Consider the following 14,618-nt stretch of genomic DNA (forward strand, 5'->3'; position numbering starts at 1 on the left):
ACACAGGAACATAGGGATTAGCAGCAGAAGTCGGCAATCTAGCCCTTCGAACCTGCTCCGCCATTCAATCAGATCCTATCTCATCTCTTCCTGGTTTCAAATCCACCTTCCTACCTGTTCCCCAAATCCCTATAACCCGTTTTTAAAATCAGAAATATATCGATCTCCTTCTTGAAACCATTTAATGACTCAGATTCCACCGCACTATGGGTCAGCGAGTTCCACGAATCCATCACCCTCTGCGAGAAGCAGTTCCTCCTCATCTCAGTTCTAAATCTACAGCCTCTCAGCCTATATCCGTGACCTCTTGTTCTAGATTGTCCCACAAGGGGGAATATTCGGTTTACGTTTACTTTATCAATCCCTTTTAGTATTTTATACACCTCCATCAGATCCCCTCTCATCCTTCTCAACTCCAGCGAGAATAAGCCCAAATCTCTCCTCATACGTCACCCCTTTCATCCCGGGAATCAATCTGGTGAACCTCCTCTGACCTGCCTCCAACGCCACCACATCCTTCCTCAAATAAGGAGACCAAAACTGGTCACAATACTCCAGATGTGGTCTCACCAACACCCTATACAATTGCAACAACATGGGTGGCAGGTTGGCGCAGTGGTTAGCCCTGCTGTCTCCCGGCGCCGAGGTCCCAGGTTCGACCCCAGCCCCGGGTCAATGTCCGTGTGGAGTTTGCACATTCTCCCCGTGTCTGCGTGGGTCTCACCCCCACAACCCATAGATGTGCAGGGTAGGTGGATTGGCCAGGCTAAATTGCCCCTTAATTGGAAACAATTGGATCAATACTTCTCTACTTCTATACTCCAGTTCTTTTGCAATAAACGCTAATGTTCCATTTGCCTTTGTAATGATCCTGCGTACTGACTTCCATGAACAAAGACACTCAGATCCCCCTGCACAGGCGTGAGGTTGGGTCAAGGCTGGTGTGGACAGGAAATATCTGCACAGACAGCTGGGTAGATGGGCCTGACTCTCTGTGTCATAGACACCACTTCGCATAGCCAGCAGTGGATAAAATGGAAAGACACCTGATCAAGAAGCAATTTATTTTATTGATAAATCAGTTGAGAGATTCTTTTGGGACCGGCGCTCCAGCTTGACCCACTTTCTTTCAGCATGCCCTGTCCAGCAGCAAAGTGGTGTCTGATTGATTCAGCCTGAAAAAGGATTGAAAATGTTAAAATCTCTGTTCGACGCGTGGGTCGTTTTTTTCACCATCAGCTCCCTGCTGGAAAGGTCAAGAAGTTGCTGCCCCTAGCCATCGGTTTCCCAACCAGTCTCCGACAATCGGCCTCGTGAGCCAGGAAATGGCTCTCTAAGTGCCGACTTTCCCCCGTTCAACCAAAAGTATTTCTGTCAGCCTAACGGCAGTTGTAATGTGGGTCGTGAGTTCGAGTCATCTTCCTGTCTGGGAGCTCCCTGTCCTCTGACTAGATTAGCAGTTTCTTGGGAAGCTGGTTATCGTGGTCAGTGCTGACCTGGTGCGATAAGTAACTCGCTGGTCTGCGAATCTGAAGGTGGGCGGCACGGTAGCACAGTGGTTGGCACTGATGCTTCACAGCGCCAGGATCCCGGGTTCGATTCCCCGCTGGGTCACTGTCTGTGCGGAGTCTGCACGTTCTCCCCGTGTCTGCGTGGGTTTCCTCCGGGTGCTCCGGTTTCCTCCCACAAGCCCCGAAAGACGTGCTGTTAGGTGAATTGGACATTCTGAATTCTCCCTCTGTGACCCGAACAGGCGCCGGAGTGTGGCGACTAGGGGCTTTTCACAGTAACTTCATTGCAGTGTTAATGTCAGCCTACTGGTGACACTAATAAAGATTATTATATTATTAGAATTGTGATGACACTAACCAGCCCAAAAGACACAAAAGGCAGCGATACCCATAGGACACTCCACGGGAGGTACACAGCTGTGGCACCGTCAAGGGACATATAGGAAACTCCCAGATGTCTTCACAGCGAGAGTCCAGGATCTGAGATCAACAAATCACAGGGAAAAAACACCTTTCCTCAGCTTTCAGACCAAACGCAAGGTGAATAAGGGAGGAGGGGGAGTGGGGGGAGTGGGGGGGGGGAGAGAGAGTAGGGATGGGGGGAGAGAGGGTGGGGGGTGGTGGGGGGAAGGAGAGGAGGGGGGTGGGAGGAGGGGGAGGGGGGTGGAGGGGGTGGGGGGAATGAGAGGGGTGGGGGAAGGAGAGGTGGGGGGAAGAGGGGGGGGGAAGAGGGGTGGGGGGAAGGATGAGGTGGGGGAAGAGGGGGTGGGGGGAAGGAGAGGTGGGGGGAAGGAGGGGGTGTGGGGGAAGGAGGGGGTGGGGGGAAGGAGAGGGTGGGGGGAAGGAGGGGGTGGGGGGAAGGAGGGGGAGGGGGGAAGGAGAGGAGGGGGTGGGGGAAGGAGAGGAGGGGGTGGGGGGAAGGAGAGGAGGGGGGTGGGGGGAAGGAGAGGAGGGGGTGGGGGGAAGGAGAGGAGGGGGTGGGGGAAGGAGAGGAGGGGGGTGGGGGGAAGGAGAGGAGGGGGGTGGGGGGAAGGAGAGGAGGGGGGTGGGGGGAAGGAGAGGAGGGGGGTGGGGGGAAGGAGAGGAGGGGAGAGGGGGGGAAGGAGAGGGGAGAGGGGGGGAAGGAGAGGAGGGGAAGGAGAGGAGGGGAGGGGAAGGGGGGAAGGAGAGGAGGGGAGGGGAAGGGGGGAAGGAGAGGAGGGGGGAAGGAGGGGGAGGGGGGGAGGGGGAAGGAGGGGGTGGGGTGGGGGGGAGGGGGAAGGAGGGGGGTGGGGGGGAAGGAGGGGGGAGGGGGTGATTTTCAAGCTCCTTAAAGAAAGGAGCAGATTAATGTGGATGCCTCACCACACTGTCCGTCACAGGGACAATCGAAAACAGATCTGAAACAGGCAAAGAAACACAAGATTAACACAAAGTACAAACGGTACTGAAACCACTTGTAAATTCCTGGCTTATTGAGGACAAATTCTGCTGAAAGTGCCGGAGATCCCGACTAGAATCCTGTCACATCTCTCAATTCATCAAAAACATCTGAAAGGGCAGATTAATGACTGGAGTCTCTCAGATTGCAATAAACTGCCAATAAAATACATAGCTCCCTTTAAAATGCATCGCCGCATTCTCAACAACAAACCCCTCATTATAGAAACAGAGAAAATAGGAGCAGGGGAGGCCATTCAACCCTTCGAGCCTGCTGTCCCATTCATTATGATCATGGCTGATCAATAACCAACTCAATAACCTAATCCTGCTTTTCCCCAAATCCTTTGATCCCCTTCGCCCTAAGTGCGATATCTAACTGCTTCCAGAAACCATTCAATGTTTCAGCCTCAACTACTTCCTGTGGTAACGAATTCCACAGGCCGACCACTCTCTGGGTGAAGAAATTTCTCCTCATCTCCGTCCTAAATGGTCTCCCCCGTATCCTCAGACTGTGACCCCTGTTCTGGGCACCCCCACCATCGGGAACATCCTTCCTGCATCTACCCTGCCCAGTCCTGGTTGAATTTTATAGGCTTGTGTGAGATTCACCCTCATTCTTCTGAATTACAGCGAATACAATCCTAACCGGTTCAATCTCTCCTCAAACGACGATCCCGCTATTCCTGGAATCAGTCTGGTAAACATTCTCTGCTCTCCCTCGAGAGCTAGAACATCCTTCCTCAGAGAAGGAGACCAAAACTGCCCACAATACTCCAGGTGTGGCCTCACCAAGGCCCTGTATAATTGCAGCAACACAACCCTGCTCCTGTACTCGAATCCTCTGGCTATGAAGGCCAACAGACCATTAGCCTTGTTTACCGCCTGCTGCACCTGCATACTTACCTTCAGCGAATGGTGCACAAGGACACCCAGGTCCTGCTGCACACTCCCCTCTCCCAATTTACAACCATTCAGGTAGTAATCTGCCGCCTTGTTTTTGCTTCCAAAGTGGAATAACCCCAACACTTATCCACATTATACTGTATCTGCCATGCATGTGCCCACTCACTCAACTTGTCCAATTCACCCTGAAGCATCTCTGCATCCTCCTCTCAGTTCACCCTCCCACCCAACTTGGTGTCATCTGCAAACTTGGATATAATACATTTAGTTCCCTCGTCCAAATCATTAATATATAATGTGAATAGGTCCCAGCTCCGATCCCTGTGGTACCCCAGTAGTCACTGCCTGCCAATTTAAAAAATACCCGTTAATTCCCTACTCTTTGCTTCCTCTCTGCCAACCACTTTTCTATTCACCTCAATACATTTCCCCCAATCCCATACACTTTAATTTTACACAATAATCTCTTATGTGGGACTTTGTCAAACGTCTTCTGAAAGTACAATAAGACACATCTGGGCGGCACAGTAGCACAGCAGTTAGCACTGTTGCTTCACAGCACCAGGGTCCCAGGTTCGATTCCCCGCTGGGTCGCTGTCTGTGCGGAGTCTGCATGTTCTCCCCGTGTCTGCGTGGGTTTCCTCCGGGTGCTCCGGTTTCCTCCCACAGGTCCCGAAAGACGTGCTTGTTGGGTGAATTGGACATTCTGAATTCTCCCTCTGTGTACCCGAACAGGCGCCGGAGTGTGGCGACTAGGGGCTTTTCACAGTAACTTCATTGCAGTGTTAATGTCAGCCTACTTTGTGACAATAAAGATTATTATTATCACATCCACTGGCTCCCCCTCATCATCTCACCCAGATACATCCTCGAAGAATTCCAGTTGATTTGTCAAGCGTCATTTCCCCTTCAGAAATCCAAGCTGACTCTGTCCGATCCTGCCACTGATTTCCAAGTGCTCAGCTACAGAATCTTTGACAATGGCTGGTGGAATTTTCCTCACTACCTGATGTACCATCAATTGGACGCGAGACACGATGAAGATCCAAACTGTGGCTTTAATCAGCTAGTTGTTAGCCCGGTGGTCGACTACAGAGAAACGCCGACCGCTGGGAACTCTGGGTACTTATACCCCGCCTCGGAGGCGGGGTCTACTTGCCTCTCGACCAATTTAGAATTTAGAATTTAGAACAGTACAGCACAGAACAGGCCCTTCGGCCCTCGATGTTGTGCCGAGCAATGATCACCCTACTCAAACCCACGTATCCACCCTATACCCGTAACCCAACAACCCCCCCTGAACTTTACTTTTTAGGACACTACGGGCAATTGATCATGGCCAATCCACCTAGCCCGCACATCTTTGGACTGTGGGAGGAAACCGGAGCCCCCGGAGGAAACCCACGCACACACGGGGAGGACGTGCAGACTCCACACAGACAGTGACCCAGCCGGGAATCGAACCTGGGACCCTGGAGCTGTGAAGCATTGATGCTAACCACTATGCTACCGTGCTGCCCCACTTGGTGAGCAGTCACATGACTAGTCCCAGCCAATCAACCGAGAGGCACATGACCAGCCAGAGCCAATGGGACACCAGTGCTCTGCGCCAATGGCAGTGCTCACATTCATACCACCACGCTACGGATGTTAGGCTGACTGGTCTATAATTCCCTGCTTTCTCTCTGCCTCCCTGTTTGAATATCGGAGTGACGTGAGCTACCCTCCAATCTGCAGGAACTGATCCAGAGTCTATAGAATCCTGGAAGAGATATCCACCCACCACCTGGGAAACCGGAGTGATTCTCTGAGTGTTTAGCAAGTGGGAGACTCGAATCAGCTTCTTAATAACGGACCATTCTCATTCTAACAATGCTACTCTTGATAATAATAATCTTTAGTGGGGGACTTCCGGTGATGGAGGGCTCCCGTTCGGGAACGGCATTTTCAGGGCATTACGTCCGTCCCAGGGTCCACGGAGGCGGAAAAAGCAGGGAGAAGGCACAGTGAAGGCACAGAGGAGGCACAGTGAAGGTACAGAGGAGGCACAGTGAAGGCACAGTGAAGGCACAGAGGAGGCACAGTGAAGGCACAGAGGGGGCACAGTGAAGGCACAGAGGAGGCACAGAGGAGGCACAGTGAAGGCACAGAGGAGGCACAGTGAAGGCACAGAGGGGGCACAGTGAAGGCACAGAGGAGGCACAGAGGAGGCACAGTGAAGGCACAGAGGGGGCTCAGTGAAGGCACAGAGAAGGCACAGAGGAGGCACAGTGAAGGCACAGAGGAGGCACAGTGAAGGCACAGAGGGGGCTCAGTGAAGGCACAGAGGGGGCTCAGTGAAGGCACAGAGGAGGCACAGTGAAGGCACAGAGGAGGCACAGAGGAGGCACAGTGAAGGCACAGAGGAGGCACAGTGAAGGCACAGTGAAGGCACAGAGGAGGCACAGAGGAGGCACAGTGAAGGCACAGAGGAGGCACAGAGGAGGCACAGAGGAGGCACAGAGGAGGCACAGTGAAGGCACAGAGGAGGCACAGTGAAGGCACAGTGAAGGCACAGAGGAGGCACAGAGGAGGCACAGAGGAGGCACAGTGAAGGCACAGAGGAGGCACAGTGAAGGCACAGAGGAGGCACAGTGAAGGCACAGAGGAGGCACAGAGGAGGCACAGTGAAGGCACAGAGGAGGCACAGTGAAGGCACAGAGGAGGCACAGTGAAGGCACAGAGGAGGCACAGAGGAGGCACAGTGAAGGCACAGAGGAGGCACAGTGAAGGCACAGTGAAGGCACAGTGAAGGCACAGAGGAGGCACAGAGGACGCACAGAGGAGGCACAGAGGAGGCACAGTGAAGGCACAGTGAAGGCACAGTGAAGGCACAGAGGAGGCACAGTGAAGGCACAGAGGAGGCACAGTGAAGGCACAGAGGAGGCACAGTGAAGGCACAGAGGAGGCACAGTGAAGGTACAGAGGAGGCTCAGTGAAGGCACAGAGGAGGCACAAAGGAGGCTCAGTGAAGGCACAGAGGAGGCACAGAGGAGGCACAGTGAAGGCACAGAGGAGGCACAGTGAAGGCACAGAGGAGGCACAGTGAAGGCACAGTGAAGGCACAGTGAAGGCACAGAGGAGGCACAGAGGAGGCACAGAGGAGGCACAGAGGAGGCACAGTGAAGGCACAGAGGAGGCACAGTGAAGGCACAGTGAAGGCACAGAGGAGGCACAGAGGAGGCACAGAGGAGGCACAGAGGAGGCACAGTGAAGGCACAGAGGAGGCACAGTGAAGGCACAGAGGAGGCACAGTGAAGGCACAGAGGAGGCACAGAGGAGGCTCAGTGAAGGCACAGTGAAGGCACAGTGAAGGCACAGAGGAGGCACAGTGAAGGCACAGTGAAGGCACAGAGGAGGCACAGTGAAGGCACAGTGAAGGCACAGAGGAGGCACAGAGGAGGCACAGAGGAGGCACAGTGAAGGCACAGAGGAGGCACAGAGGAGACACAGAGGAGGCACAGTGAAGGCACAGAGGAGGCTCAGTGAAGGCACAGTGAAGGCACAGTGAAGGCACAGAGGAGGCACAGAGGAGGCACAGTGAAGGCACAGTGAAGGCACAGAGGAGGCACAGAGGAGGCACAGAGGAGGCACAGAGGAGGCACAGAGAAGGCACAGAGGAGGCACAGAGGAGGCACAGAGGAGGCACAGTGAAGGCACAGAGGAGGCACAGAGGAGGCACAGAGGAGGCACAGAGGAGGCACAGAGAAGGCACAGAGGAGGCACAGAGGAGGCACAGTGAAGGCACAGAGGAGGCACAGTGAAGGCACAGAGGAGGCACAGAGGAGGCACAGAGGAGGCACAGAGGAGGCACAGTGAAGGCACAGAGAAGGCACAGAGGAGGCACAGAGGAGGTACAGTGAAGGCACAGAGGAGGCACAGTGAAGGCACAGAGGAGGCACAGAGGAGGCACAGAGGAGGCACAGTGAAGGCACAATGAAGGCACAGAGGAGGCACAGAGGAGGCACAGTGAAGGCACAGAGGAGGCACAGTGAAGGCACTGTGAAGGCACAGAGGAGGCACAGAGGAGGCACAGAGGAGGCACAGAGGAGGCACAGTGAAGGAAAATGTCGAGGGCGAGCAAAAAAAAACGGCCGTTACAAACACAGCTGAAGGTCGGTCGGGGAGTGGAGAGGTCACCGGGGGGTCACCAAGGAAAATGGAGGCTGGAGCACCGGGGAGGCCGCATTGCTTACGGCTGAAGAAATAACTAAGGTGATGGCTGCAGAATTCGAAAGGCAGTTTAGAAAATACATGGAGACAATGAGGAAGGAGATGAGGGAGGGTTTGAGTGTGCTGGTGGAGGAAGGAGATGAGGGAGGTTTTGAGTGTGCTGGTGGAGGAAGGAGATGAGGGAGGTTTGAGTGTGCTGGTGGAGGAAGGAGATGAGGGAGGTTTTGAGTGTGCTGGTGGAGGAAGGAGATGAGGGAGGGTTTGAGTGTGCTGGTGGAGGAAGGAGATGAGGGAGGTTTTGAGTGTGCTGGTGGAGGAAGGAGATGAGGGAGGTTTTGAGTGTGCTGGTGGAGGAAGGAGATGAGGGAGGTTTGAGTGTGCTGGTGGAGGAAGGAGATTTCCCCGGTGATGACGGCGGTGGCGAGCGCAGTGGCGGAGGTGCGGGCACAAGGGGAGGCGCTGAAGGAAGTGGAGGAGACATTATTGCAGCATGGTGATCAACTTACCTCGATGGGGAAGGAGATGTGGAAGGTGATGGAGATTTACAAGGATCTGCGAGGAAAAATGGAAGACCTGGAAAGCAGATTCAGGCGACAGAATTTGAGGATTGTGGGGCTGCCCGAAGGAGTTTGAGGGCCGAGGCCGACTGAGTATTTTGCCGCTTGATGTGACCATCAATTCACAAGACAAATAAAAAAATCAAGTCCGGCGGGGGTGATGGGTCTACAGATTGAGCCGGTCCGGCGGCCGAGTCGTCCGCTGGGATCGGCGGAGCTCCGGGGTTGCCAGTGGGAGGTCGGGAGATTCCTGGACCGGAGGGTCAGTAGGACGGTCTTCCAGACCGTCGCGTTCTCCCTCTCCACCTGCCCGTTCCCCCTGGGGTTGTAGCCGGTAGTCCTGCTCGAGGCGATGCCCTTGTTGAGCAGGTACTGACGCAGCTCGTCGCTCATGAAGGACGAACCCCGGTCGCTGTGCACGTAGCTGGGGAACCCGAACAGGGTGAAGACACTGTGCAGGGCTCTGATGACTGTGTGGGAGGTCATATCGGGGCACGGGATGGCAAAGGGGAAGCGGGAGAATTCATCGATGACGTTAAGAAAGTACACATTTCGATTGGTCGAGGGGAGTGGCCCTTTGAAATCGATGCTCAGGCGTTCAAAGGGCCGGGAATCCCTTTCCGGGCGGATTGGGAGCTGGCGGTGTGCAGACTTCAGATCCACCGTGGAGAAGATGCGGTACTAGGCGATCTGATTGACCATGTCTGCAATCCTGGGGAGGGGGTACGCATCGAGGTGCCTGAACCGGTTAATGTTCTGGCTGTAATCAACCACCATTCAGAACTTTTCCCCGGTCTTGACGAGCACCACCTGAGCTCTCCAGGGGCTGTCACTGGCCTCTATGACTCCCTCACGTAGGAGCCGCTGGACTTTGGCTCTAATAAATACCCTGTCCTGCAGGCTGTACCGCCTGCTGCGAGTGGCTACAGGTTTGCAGTTAGCAGTGAGATTAGCGAAGAGTGGAGGGGGGTCGATTTTTAGCGTCGCTAGACTGCAGATAGTGAGTGGAGGTAGGGGCCCGCCGAAGCCGAGTGTGAGGCTTTTGAGGTTACACTGGAAGTCAAGTCCCAGTAAAAGTGGGGCGCAGAGGTCGGGGAGTACGTACAGCTGGAAATTAGAGTAGCTGGCGCCCTGTATCGTTAGGGTCGCGGCGGTGCGCCCTTGTATTTGAACCGAGTGCGATCCCAAGGCGAGGGGGATAGTTTACCGTGCTGGGAAGATAGGGAGCGAACAGCGTCTTACCAGGTCTGGGTGAACGAAGCTCTCAGTGCTCCCGGAGTCGAAAAGGCACGGTGTCCGGTACCCGTTGATTTCAATGGTCATCATGGAGTTGCGGAGGTGTTTCGGACGCGACTGGTCCAACGTGATCGCGCTGAGTCGCGGGTAGTCGGCGGCTCGATCAGCTGTGCTGGATGGCCCCGTGATGGCTGTCTGCTGAGGTCGTAGTCTTCGAGATGAGTTTCAGAGGTTGAAGAGGATGGAGCCCAAGATGGCGGCCCCCATGAGTCGCACATGGCCGGCCGCGTGGAGGAGAGTTGCCAAGATGGCGGCCCCCATGAGTCTCACGTGTCGGGTGGGGGTGGAGTCGGCAGACAGGCTGCAGCATTTCGGGGCCTGCGGGCCTGTGAGTTTGGGAAGCGATTGCTCTGGGCTGTGGGAGAGTTTGGAGAGGGGGATTTATTCGCTAGGCAGACCCGGGCATAGTGTCCTTTGCGACCGCAGCTGCTGCAGGTCGCGTTGCGGGCCGGGCAGTGCTGCCGTGGGTGTTGGGGCTGCCCACAAAAATGGCACGCTGGCACTCCAAAGTGGTGGGTGGCCGTGCAGCGCAGGCCTGGGGCAGTCGCTAGTCGGGGGCCCACGATGGGGTCGCTTGGTCTGCGGGGAACGAGGTGAGGCTGCGGAACGAGACCTCCATGGTTGTAGCTAACTCCGTATACGAGGTAGTACAGTTAAGTTGAGTAGAGATACGATGGCTCACCCGTGTGTGCAGCAGGCTGAGTTTCTGCTCCTCTGTAGTCACGGATGTGCTTGATTCAGCCAGGTAGGCCTTGAAACATCAAAGCCAGTGAGGGAAGATTTCCTTCACCTCTGCAGCCTGCGGGTCGAGTTCTAGTCGATCAGGTTTGAGGACTGATTCCATAGTAGTTTTCTCCAAGTTTTCTAAAACTATTAAATTGATGTGACCATCAATTCACTAGAGACACGATTGGAAGTAAACTGTGGTTTTAATAGTCTTACAACAGAGCCTGCCTGCGACGAGATGAACTGAGAGCAGGCTCACGGCTGCAGCACTTTATACTTCCAGTAGTGGGAGGGGCCATGGGCGGAGCCAAGGGCGGAGCCCTGTACAAGCTCCTCATCTCCCCCTATGGGCAGAGCCGTGCAACGGCTCACAGACAGAGCCCACAAGGACATAATACAATGCAATGCAATACAGTGTGAATTACTAGGTATATAATTCACCACACCGCTATGCTGGCGGAACTATTGGGGGAGGGGGAGGATCCCTCCCGATATGAACTGGATCGGGCTCATCAGTCGTGGAGGCCTGTACCAAAGGCGAGTGAGCCACCAAGGGTAGTGACTATGCTTCCGTAGGTACAGTGTGAAGGAGAAGGTCCTGTGCTGGGCTAAGCAGAAGCGGGTGGTGCAGTGGGCTGGAGCTGGTATACGTGTATACCAGGACATTACGGTGGAGCTGGCGAGGAGGCGGGCTGCAAGGTGCAGCGCGGCATTGTATATCCAGCGAAGCTGAGGGTGACTTATAAGCTCAAGGACTTTTATTTTGGAACGGCGGAAGCAGCGGAGGAGTTTGCGAAGGCAGAAGGACTGTGGCAGAACTGAGAAATTGAGAAATGGCCATGTGCCGATGTAACCTCAGGACTGTGTTTTCTTCTTTTTTGTTTCACTGCGTGCGGGTGTATGGGCTAAAGGAGCCAATGTTGTATAGATTTGGACAAGGGAAGTGATGGGACTTTCACTCGAAGGGAGGGCTCTTTGGGGTGTAGGTGGATATGCGGGGTGTGTGCGCTAAAAGGCGATTTCTGGGCTTTCCTAGGGCCGGGCAAGGGGGAAAGGGACCCGGGCGGGGGCCTCCGCACTGGCCGGTTTAAGCCGGCCAGTGAACGGGAGTGAGGTGGGGGGAGGGGCTGCAGCCATCGGAGCCTGGCAGAACAGGGTCCGAGTGGTCTAGCCGGGGTGGAAAGTTGGGGGGAGGAACCGAGGTTGGGGGGAGGTGTTTTACAAGAGGCAGTGGGCGGGAGGAGTTGGAGAGCGGGGGGGGTTTACAACTCTTGGGTATCACGTACGGTACTCTTTCAGAGGTTGGACGGTGTTGAGTGTGGGGTGGGGGGGGGGGGGGGGAGTGGACTCCATGGTGACCATGGGCGGTCCCGGACTCCTTTTTCTTTTTCTCCTTTGTTTTTTGCTTCCACCGTGGGAGGGTTTGTTTTATTGGATGCAGATATTGGCAGGTGGGCCGTTGATTGAGGTGGTGGGAGGATTGGATCGTTGTTATTGTTCAGGGGAATGATTTTGTATTTGTTACCGTTTACTGTCTGTGGGTGGGGTGGAAATTTTGAAGGAAAAGGTGAAAATGGAGATAAAAACATTAAAAATAATAATAAACTTTAGTGTCACGAGTAGCCTTACATTAACACTGCAATGAAGTTACTGTGAGAAGCCCCTAGTCGCCACATTCCGGCCCCTGTTCGGGTACACAGAGGGAGAATTCAGAATGTCCAATTCACCCAACAGCACGTCTGTTGGGACTCGTGGGAGGAAACCGGAGCACCCGGAGGAAACCCACGCAGACACGGGGAGAACGTGCAGACTCCGCACAGGCAGTGACCCAAGCCGGGAATCGAATCTGGGACCCTGGCGCTGTGAAGCAACAGTGCTAACCACTGTGCTCCCGTGCCGCCCCCTACAAATAATTCTGGGCTCCAGGCCCCCAGCGAGGATCAAACCCGGGACCCCTGGTTTACAAGACCAACGCTCTAACCACTGAGCCATGGAGCCAATAAGCAGGCAGGTTGTTTTTAAAACTTCACCGCTCAGACCAAACCCGTTCACCTTCTCGGACAAATTCAATTAGATTTGACACGTTAAACAATTCCATCGACAGGTCCTCAGAGTTCTACAAATATTAGACAGTAAGATAACACATAACCACGATTATCACCCACCAGTAAGAACATGGACCATAATAATGAAGATGAGAGAGAGTCCATGAGCCTCCATTGGGGATCTGCGGGATAGAAGTTAAACTGCTCACTGATGGTGTCGAGACACATTCCCCTACTGTTTATACCATTACTGTTGTCATCCTCAAAGTCCCTGGATTGCACTAAATAAGTGACTAGATAATGGTTTTCACAACTTGCTTCAATAGATGATTGTGAGAAATATCCAACAGAAGAATGGTAAAATATTGTCTCTTACTCTTGGCCCTTCACAGCCCCGGGGAGAAGGGATGGATGTTGGCTCGAGCTGTCCTTTATCGAGCTGAACAGAATGCTTCCTCCACAGGGGGCGAATTGGCACCGAGCCTGGATCTCAATCAGAGAGACAGGAATGATCACCGAGACTGATCCTTCCTCCCCCAGTCCGCACCTTCTGACACAGACGGGCACGCTGTCCCTCTCCTCCTGCGATGGCTTGTCCATTTTCGTCTGTCCAGTTGTGGCCAGAGGTGGCTTCATTGTTCTGCTTTAACGGCCTAGCCTCTGGAGTTCCTCACAGAGTTTACCTTGGAACACTCCAACAGGAATAGACCATTCGTCCCATCCATCCCCCTCTCATTCAGCAGATCAATGATACTGCTACCTCGCCATACCTCCCCTCATTAAGGGTGTGGTAAACCACTCTTACTGTATTATATGTATTGGGGTAAATCACTGCCTGATGGCTCCGCCTCCCCTCAGGCTCGGTATAAAGATGGCTGATCTCCGGCCCTGCCCCAGTTCGTGATCAGAGGCCAGGAGGCTTTCTGTTTAGCTTATTAAAGCCAGTTTCATTCACTACTCGTCTTGTGTCAACTGATGGCACATCAAAGGACATGCACGGTGGCACAGTTAACACTACTGTCTCACAGTGCCAGGGACCCAGGTTAACACTGCTGTCTCACAGTGCCAGGGACCCGGGTTAACACTGCTGTCTCAGTGCCAGGGACCCGGGTTAACACTGCTGCCTCACAGTGCCAGGGACCCGGGTTAGCACTGCTGTCTCACAGTGCCAGGGACCCGGGTTAACACTGCTGCCTCACAGTGCCAGGGACCCGGGGTTAGCACTGCTGTCTCACAGTGCCAGGGACCCGGGGTTAGCGCTGCTGTCTCACAGTGCCAGGGACCCGGGGTAACACTACTGTCTCACAGAGCCAGGGACCCGGGTTAACACTGCTGTCTCACAGTGTCAGGGACCCGGGTTAACACTGCTGTCTCACAGTGCCAGGGACCTGGGTTAACACTGCTGTCTCACAGTGCCAGGAACCCGGGTTAACACTGCTGTCTCACAGTGCCAGGAACCCGGGTTAACACTGCTGTCTCACAGTGCCAGGGACCCGGGTTAGCACTGCTGTCTCACAGTGCCAGGGACCCGGGTTAACACTGCTGTCTCACAGTGTCAGGGACCTGGGTTAACACTGCTGTCTCACAGTGTCAGGGGCCCGGGTTAACACTGCTGTCTCACAGTGCCAGGGACCCGGGTTAACACTGCTGTCTCACAGTGCCAGGGACCCGGGTTAACACTGCTGTCTAACAGTGCCAGGGACCCGGGTTAACACTTCTGTCTCACAGTGCCAGGGACCCGGGTTAACACTGCTGTCTAACAGTGCCAGGGACCCGGGTTAACACTGCTGCCTCACAGTGCCAGGGACCCGGGTTAACACTTCTGTCTCACAGTGCCAGTGATCTGGGTTAACACTGCTGTCTCACAGTCCCTGAGACAGGATTGATTCATGATCTCATAGTTAGGGATCCTCTCGGAAGGAGCGATCACAATATGGTGGAATTTA

The 14,618-nt window shown here is 54.5% G+C and overlaps 1 non-coding gene across 1 annotated transcript; it reads right to left on the reverse strand.

The window, feature by feature from the left end:
* Nucleotides 1-12,551: 12,551 nt before the first annotated feature.
* trnat-ugu lies at nt 12,552-12,625 on the reverse strand. Its single transcript has one exon. It is a non-coding gene; the product is annotated as a tRNA-Thr (tRNA).
* Nucleotides 12,626-14,618: the final 1,993 nt, after the last annotated feature.

Source organism: Scyliorhinus canicula, chromosome 31 (genome assembly GCF_902713615.1).
Source record: "Scyliorhinus canicula chromosome 31, sScyCan1.1, whole genome shotgun sequence".
Taxonomy (NCBI): Eukaryota; Metazoa; Chordata; class Chondrichthyes; order Carcharhiniformes; family Scyliorhinidae; genus Scyliorhinus; species Scyliorhinus canicula.